Genomic DNA, 9,454 nt, shown 5'->3' on the forward strand with positions numbered 1-9,454 from the left:
CTATCACATTGCACAAGCAGGTGAAGCGCACAATATCGCTGAGAATTTAATAAAACCATGTGTGTTAGACATAACAAAATGTATAATCGATAAAAAATCTGCAAAGCATCTTTCTACTGTACCACTATCGAACGTTACTGTTTCACGGCGTATTCATGATCTGGCCAGCTACGTCAAACAAGAACTACCTAGGGACACGTCTACAAAAAACACGATTCGCCTTGCAAATAGATGAGTCTACTGATGTTGTTGGTCTGGCTATCTTGCTGGTTATCGTGAGATATCCATATGAAAGTTCTTTTGATGAAGACATGCTTATGTGTTTACCACTGCCCACAAACACAACCGGAGAGGAAATTTTTAATAAAATAATTATGTTTTTTGAGGAAAATAATCTCAGTTGGAACGATTGCATTGACATTTGTACAGATGGGGCCAAGTCGATGACAGGTAAAACAGCAGGATTGGTGTCACGAATAAAAAATAAAGCTCCTAATTATAGCTCCAGCCATTATATCCTGCATAGACAAGCACTTGCGATGAAGAAAATGCCGTCAAATCTAAAATTAGTTATGGATCAAGCAGTAAAAAGAATAAATTTTATCAAATCATGACCATATTCCCGATTGTTCTCATTATTGTGTGAAGATTATGGCAGCAAATATAAAACACTGCTGCTCCATACAGAAGTGCGATGGCTGTGTCGGGGTAAAACTTTAGCAAGGCTATTTGAACTTAGAGCCGAGTTACAAAAATGTTTCTTTCAAATACTTATTTCAATTTGAAAGACCGTTTGTGTGATAAAACTTATATGTTCCGACTGTCTTTTATGGCGAATATCTTTCAAAAACTGAACGATTTAAATTTATCATTGCAAGGTAAACAGACAATAGTGTTCCAGGCCTATAACAAAATAACTGCGTTCAAAAGAAAATTAGATTTTTTAATTATTTGCGTCAGAAAGAGAAAAATAGAAAGCTTTACATCATTCAGTTTGTCAGCGATACGGACTCAGAAATGTTCCAAGATGATGTATTTGAAGAAATAGTCAAATATCTCACTTCCATGCGTGCATCTTTTGATGTGTTTTCCCGAAGAACAGAATACAAAAATGAAACTGAATTCATGGATTCATAAACCCAACTTACAAAAGCCCGAAAATATGTCAAACGAGATATACGATTTTTTTTTTAATGTCATCAGACACATTTATGGAGTGATTGTTTAAAACGACGCCTCCCAGAGATTTTTGGTGCAGAATCCGTGATGAATATCCAATGATTGCCAAAATGGCTGTGAATATTCTTCTTCCGTTCTCAACAACATATTTATGCGAAACAGGATTCTCCACATATGCAGCCACGAAAACAAAATACCGCAATAGACTGGACGCCGAACCTGATATGAGACTTCAAATTAATGTCATCTATCTTGATATCAACCAATTGATGAAAAATAAGAAAACAGTTTCATACCTTCCATTAGTTAAAAAGTATGTAAGTAATAACTAACTGTTACATTGGAATTTGATTAAGCTTATTAATAAAAAATACACTTTTAAAAACTATTGTAGGGTTCCGTTACGTATTTTACTTTCCAAAAGAGTTCCGTCACCAAAAAAGATTGAGAACCGCTGATCTAATCATTCTCATTTCCGCCACATGCATTCGTTGTTCTTCCTTCTTTTTCATTGCCCAACATTCAGTTCCGTACATCATAGCTGGTCTTATGGCTGTTTTGTAGAATTTTCCCTTTAGCTTCATTGGAATTTTTCTGTCACACAACACACCACTCTCTTCCATCCACTTAATCCATCGATCCATCCAGCCCTAAAACTACTGCAAGCATCTCCATCTATTTTTTTCATTATTCTGTAATACCGATCCTAGGTACTTAAAACTATTTCTTTGCACAATCATTTCACCATCCAAAGATACCATTTTATCTGTAGTAACTCCATCTTTAAATGAATATTCCAAATACTCTGTTTTGTCCTACTAAGTTTTAAACCTTTTTCCTACAGAGCTTGTCTTCACTGTTCCAGTTTTGGTTCTAAGTCTCTTTTACTATTTCCTATTAACACTACATCATCAGCATACATTAAGCACCATTGAATGTTACCCTGTAGTTTCGCTGTTATCTGGTCCAAAACTAATGAGAATAAATAAGTACTAAGCACCGAGCCTTGATGCAATCCTACTTTCACATGAAATTTGTCAGTCTCTCCCACACCTGTCCTAACACTAGTCGTTACTCCCTCATACATATCTCTCACAACCTTTACATATTCTCCTTTCTTATTGAGTGCCCACCACCAGTGTTAATTTTCAAGATAAAATTATCATTATTTAAATTAGCCGAAAAAGTGTTTGGCCTACAAAATGCAAGGTTTTTTGATAGAGTCCCCCATTTTCAACATGTATTATTAAGGGGCTATACCCTATTCCACGAACATACGCCTGTTTTGGATTACTTCGACAACGAATATTTTACTGTGCAAAATAAGAAGAACGAAAGTAAATTGCAAATTACATTGTTGTTTATTGGAATAATTATTACCGCCATTTACTTTCGTACTTCTTATCTTGCACAGTAAAATATTCGTTGTCGAAGTAATCCAAAACATGCGTATGTTGGTGGAATGGCCTATACATAGGTCTTGCGGGTGAAAAAGTGACTTTTTAAAAAAATTATATCTCGAAAACTAAAAATTATTTTTATTTATAATTGGTACATGTAAATTTATAGTACTTAAAGTACTCTCAAAAAAAATTTCAGCCAAAAATATTCCTTTTTGTAGAGTTGACTGCAATTTTTCGACAACAGCCCTTTTTTTGCGGTGGGCAGCATAAATAAGTCCACACTCATCTGAAATCAAAAAATCAAAAAGTTTCTTGTAATTTATACCTCTGGCTAGTGAAGTTGTTTTTGTTTTATAAAAAAAACTACTTTAAAAATGGTAATTTTTTGGAAAAATGAGACAAATTGGGGTCGGAAATGTTTTTAAACTTATATAAAATCTTCAAATTTCATTTTTTTTATTCCTTCGTTTATTCACTAGCCAGAGGTATAAACTACAAGAAACTTTTTGATTTTTTGATTTCAGATGAGACTGGACTTAGTTATGCTGCCCACCGCAATAAAAAGGGCTGTTGTCGAAAAATTGCAGTCAACTCTACAAAAATGAATATTTTTGGCTGAAAATTTTTCTGGGAGTACCGTAAGTACTATACTTTTACATGTTCCAATTATAAATAAAAATAATTTTTAGTTTTCGAGATATAGTTTTTTTAAAAAGTCACCTTTTTTACCCGCAAGACCTATGTAACCCCTTAACGAGTTCATGAAAAATAACTACTAACCAACTGATTTTTTTCTGTTGATTAGTTAATAATTATATAATTTAACACCCACATTGTGTGGTACGTTATCCCGGTCCTACATTCAAAAGTTGCTAATACCATAAGACCATTTTTTTTATTAGTAACTGTAGGTCAAAGGTATCACGTGATAGGTAAGTGTATATTTTATCCAAATAAAACAATTTCCTACAAGAAAAGAAGTATGTATCACTAGTCCGACAAGAATTGTCATGCGCACATAAAATGTGATGAAAAGGTCTATGCGTTTATATTCGTTGATAACACACTGTAAACAACGCTGTGCGCATGCGTACTTGCACCAGTGTAACTCAACTCTAATAGCAGAAAATAAATTGATTTTTAATTTCATGAATTTCAAATATGTATTTAATTGCAGGACCAGAATTACGGACCATGCAATTTCTAAGACAACGTAGGTGTGAAATTATATAAATCGACAGTTAAACTGCAAAACCTCGTAAGTCGATTTTTGGTCCATTATTAGTTTTATACTTTGTTGGGTTATACTTTTACATATCTTTTAAACTACGAAAGCTGGTAAGTCTAAATTTAATGGTATTAGCGACATCTACAAAAACCTCATAAGTAAGATTTTAAGTTACAAAACCTCGTAAGTATAATGATAGTTTAAGATTTTAAGTAACTAAACCTCGTAAGTCCCTCTGTGACAAAAAAAAACAATATAACTAAATATCACTTATACTCTGGGCTAATTAGCAAAATACAAGGAAAATATATTTACCAGTAATTTTATTGCTAGAATCGAATCTTATGATTGTATATGTTACAGTTCAAGTTGATTCTCAGTTAGAGTTGACTCCAACTAGTTGGAGTCAACTCCAACTGAAACGAGCAGTAAAAGTTGATTTTAAAAATTTAAATCAACTTTTACTAGTTGGAGTTGACTCTTCCTGGATCGATTCAGTAAAAATGTTGATTATACGAGAATCTCAAGTACGCATTTTTGATGAGTGTACGTTTCTTTGTTTTGGCCGTTTCAACTACTTATTAGTATAGTCTGTAACGTCGCCCCCGTTAGGTAAATTATTCTGATTCGATTTTTTGCACAAACTTACTCAAAGAAATACATCCGTATAACAATCCTTATAACAAATACACAGGGTGTCACGCGGTACCGCGGTCAAAAAATTGTTTAACCAATTTCAGTAAAGTCAGTCAGTAAAGTGACCCTTTATCGAATTAGTCTGATATTGCGAGCAGAGGAACAGACGCGTTCGATAAAGAGTATTGAGGTGGTGCGTACAAAATTGTATCGTCAATCATAAAAAACATTAAGGTGATACAGTAGCGATCAACAGGTAGCAAAAATGCGTTCCAAGATTGCGGCTGTAATTTTGAATCTTTTTTCGAGATATTTGACACACGTATTCGTAATATGATAAAGAATGGCGGTACAGAGCCCAATTTGAAAAATATATTAATATGTGGAAATTACTCTGTAATTAAATACAATATTAAAAAAACGAGCCTGTACCGCCATTAAGAAGAACAAAAAAATACACTTTCTTCAAATAAACTTTTTTATCCGATGCCTTGATTTCGTGTCATTTTGGAACTACTAAAATTTTTTATTTCATTAGTAGTTCCAAAATCACACAAAATCTAGGCATCGGATAAAAAAGTTTATTTAAAGAAAGTGTATTTTTTTGTTCTTCTTAATGGCGGTACAGGTTGGTTTTTTTAATATTGTATTTAATTACAGAGTAATTTCCACATATTAATATATTTTTCAAATTGGGCTCTGTATGGTTTGTTCAACAGTAATTGGTTTGAGTTCAATTAGTGCGGTCGTAAATATTATTAAATTTATCTGACCTGGCCCATTGTTAAGACCCACCCGGAGCGATAAGCCACCGAGGTAGACAGAGTTGGTCTTTTGCAATTAACACTGACTAGACGGTACTCCCATAATAAAGCCTAAAATAAATTTTACCTGAAACCGGGCCTTTTATACTATTATCAGTTAATCCGGGCTGTTTATAGTGGTAACTAATTGAACTTAACCATTTACTGTTTAACATACCATACCGCCATTCTTTATTATATTACGAATACGTGTGCCAAATATCTCGAAAAAATATTCAAAATTACAGCCGCAATCTTGGAACGCGTTTTCGCTACCTGTTGATCGCTACTGTTTCATCTTAACACTTACAACTTTGAGGAATTTTTTTTAATTTTAACCGAAATAAAAAATTCGTATGACAGTAATGACAGATGACTTTTTCATGATGGCCGGTATTGATGTTTAATCGATAGTTATCAATATTGTATACCTACCTAATTACTAAATCTGTAAAGTTTTGATTTATTTTGTATGAATATAATTGCGAAACACTACAGAATTTTACTTTTTGACATAAATTTGATTAATAATAAGATAAATTTTGTACAATATTTTTAATAATTAAAGTAAATAAATTTTAATTTCACTCAAATAAATAATCGATTGCTGCCATTGACCACTTACATTCAATCTCGGTTAATTTGATTAATTATCGCGGCAGGTAAAGTAACATTCTTCTTTCAATACAACAAAGTGTTACTTTACTGCCGAAAATGAGGGCAAATGAGTACAATAATGAATGATTTTAGTGACGTTTGGCGATAAACAATGATTTTAAACAAATTCGCAAAAATACACACACCGGCAAAATTAGCCGAACACCTTAAAAATGGGACATGTTTGATGTCTCGAGTTTCCTAAACCACTGATCCGATTTGAGTGATTCTTTTAGTATGTTATAGCCTTATTATTTAAGAATATCGTTGTAATAATATTGTTGCTAGACAGGTACATATCATTTTATACCGGGTGTACAAATCATGCTGTGTTTTTTTCTTAAAGTTTGGAACACCCTGTGGAATATTCTAGCACATGTAAAATATTAAAATTAAAGCTCGATTGTAGATTTAGGATTTCTTAACATTTTTCTTGTTGATTCATTTACTTATGTGAGATAATAAAAAAGTTATGTGCGTTAACAACTATCCATGTTTTTCATCAATAAATCCTCATAGTAGGGGAGGAAAGTATACTAAATTTGCAGTTACTCGAGCTTTATGGGAACCTATTGGATTGTGAAGCGTATGTGCTAAAATCAGAAAAAGGTTAAGTTAAATTTTCCATAAAGTGAGGGACATTTCATTTTTTTAATTTAATTTTCCATTTCAAACAATCATGTTTCTCCGATTATAGCGCTATCTATCCATAATTAGAAAAAATGTGTCGAATAAAAGTTGCTTATTTTTACGTAAAGAATCCAAATCTGCAATAAAAATTGGGGGCTCCTATTTAGGATTTTAAATTAAATCCCCCACCCCACCTCCGTGGAGGTTCGTGACACCCCACGGAGAGGGGAGGGGGGTAAATTAAAAATTTTAAATACGAACCCTGCGAAATTTCGCGAAATGAACATCAGATCGTAAAACTGCAAAATACACCTATTCAATATTTTTCAAAAATCTATCGAATGGCACCAAACACGACCCCGACGGAGGTGGGCTGGGGGGTTACTTTAAAATCTTAAAAAGGAGACATCTTTACAAACTGCAAATTTACTTTCCTACCCTACTATGAGGATTTATTGATAAAAAACATGGCTAGTTGTTAAAGCACATAACTTTTTTATTTTCCAACATAAGCAAATAAATCAAAAAAGAGAATGTCAAGAAAGCCTAAGTCTACAATCGAGTTTTAATTTTAAAATATTATATATACTAGAATATTCCACAGGGTGTTCCGAACTTTAAGTAAAAACACAGTATGATTGTAACACCCGGTATAAAATGACATGTACCTGTCAGTGTCTAGCAACAATATTATTACACCGATATTCTTAACTAATAAGGCTATAACTTAGTAAAAGAATAACTCAAATCGGACAACAGGTTTAGTAAATTTGAGACAATTTGTTCACTTCGTACAATTTTTTTTTTTTTAGATCCTTTGGGCCTTTTTTCTCTAAAATTGACTGTTGTCGAGTTATTAGCGACTTAAAATTTGAAAAACGCCAAAATAACCATTTTCAAGGTTTAATAACTCGGTTAAAGGTAATTATTGTGAAAGTCGAGCGAGCGGCCGTGGAGTAACGGCATAATTGCTGACCTCATACGCCAGTGCACGTAGGTTCGAGCCCTGCTAAAGACAAACCATTTTCATTTCCAATAATGACACGAGTCGTCTCACCGTGCCTCGGAGAGCACGTTAAGCCGTCGGTCCCCCTGGGCTAGTGTACATCGACACTAGTTACTTGAAACAGGGTTAAAGATGTAATTGGTGCCGGAACTGTCCGAAAGGCAAAAATGCCATACGATATTATATATTATGAAAGTCAGAAACTAAAAAAAATCAAAGATTAATCTACCTCTATAAGATCCTGAAGAAATTTTTGTCATTATTTCATTAATAAGATATTATTTTTAATTATCAACAATGAGCGCTAACCGTGTATTGAGGCGGCCGTCAATGTGAGTGCGAGTGAGATTCACCATTGGACGGCTGGAATGGTGCATCTCTTTAGCACTCACTATTGACGGCCGCCTAATACGCACTTAGTGCTCATTGTTAATAATTAAAGATAAAGCTTAGTAATAAAATAGTGACAAAAATTTCTGCTGGATCTTGTAGAGGGGGCTGTAAACTTTGATTTGGTCACTTTCTGACTTTCATAATAATGGATTTTAACCGAGTTATTAAGCCTTGAAAATGGCTATTTTCGCATTTTTCAAATTTTAAATCGCGTAAAACTCGACAACAATCAATTTTAGAGAAAAATCACAAAATACCTTTTTTCTACGAGCGTGCAAAAATGTCTACTTTCGCGAACGCGTTTTAGTTTAGAAAGTTTTACTTTTCCGCACGCGTGTTACTTTTCCGCGTTTTACTTTTCCGCACGCGTGTTAATTTAGATATGTTAATATGGCCTTAAAGTAATTATAATATATACAATAAACTAATATTTAGATATTATTTACTAATTTATTTCAAATATATCATATTGTGTTCATTTTTTAATGAAATTAACGCGAGAATTCGATGAAATAAAATAATTTTGACATAATATTTGAAAGTCAAATCAGTAGACAATAACAGTGGTTTTGAATCGTAGTCATGGAAACCAAGATCGTCGTCATGCTAACCAATTATGCTGAAAGTTTGGTTTTGACAACCTTGTCAAAGAATTAATGTGTGTATGTAATTTCATATTAATTAAATTAATTGATTAAGATTTGGTCATTTTTTAAAGACTCGTAGAAAAAATATTGTTCCTAACGCTTGCATAAAGTCTCTTTTCCGCACTCGACTGCTTGCCGAACTCCCGCTTCGCGTCGTTCGGCAAATTACAGACGCGTGCGGAAAAGTATGACTTTCTGCCCTTGTTAGGAAAATAACTATTTTTGCTCAGAATAACCCAAATGATCTAAAAAAAATTGTTCGAAGTAAAAAAATTATTTTTGTGAATGTGTCTAAAAAAAATTGTTTAAACAATTTATCGATCTACTGCCTGGAACCCAGTAGATTTGTTATAAGGACCTCTTTTTGAGTAAGTTTGTGCAAAAAATTCGAATCGGAGTAATTTACCTAACAGGGGCGACGATAGAGCCTAGACTAATTTGAGCATATTCAGTAACATTTAATTTCTAGAATCGGCTGTTTGTGTGAATCAGAATCAACTTTTACTAAATGGCATTGGGAAGAGTATACTTTTCCTAGTTGGAGTCTGCTTTTACTAGTAAATGTTGAATATAAATCTTCATTTTATATTTATAATCAACTTTTACGGAAACCAGCCGTTAGAGTTGACTCCAACTAGTTGGAGTCAACTCCAACTGGATAAATAACTTGAACTGTAACATATATATGTATTAATAATATCGGTATGCAAAGTCCGCAGATAGTGTGCTACTTTTTTTATAAACAAAATGGAGCCCGAAAATCGTGTTTTTTTCAATTTTTGCTCTATAACTCCAAAGACTTTAACTTTACACCAAAAACACGCAAATAAAAATTCACCGTAATTAAATTCTTCATAGAGACGTGTTTTTCC

This window comes from Diabrotica virgifera, chromosome 6 (genome assembly GCF_917563875.1).
Source record: "Diabrotica virgifera virgifera chromosome 6, PGI_DIABVI_V3a".
In the NCBI taxonomy this organism is placed as follows: domain Eukaryota; kingdom Metazoa; phylum Arthropoda; class Insecta; order Coleoptera; family Chrysomelidae; genus Diabrotica; species Diabrotica virgifera.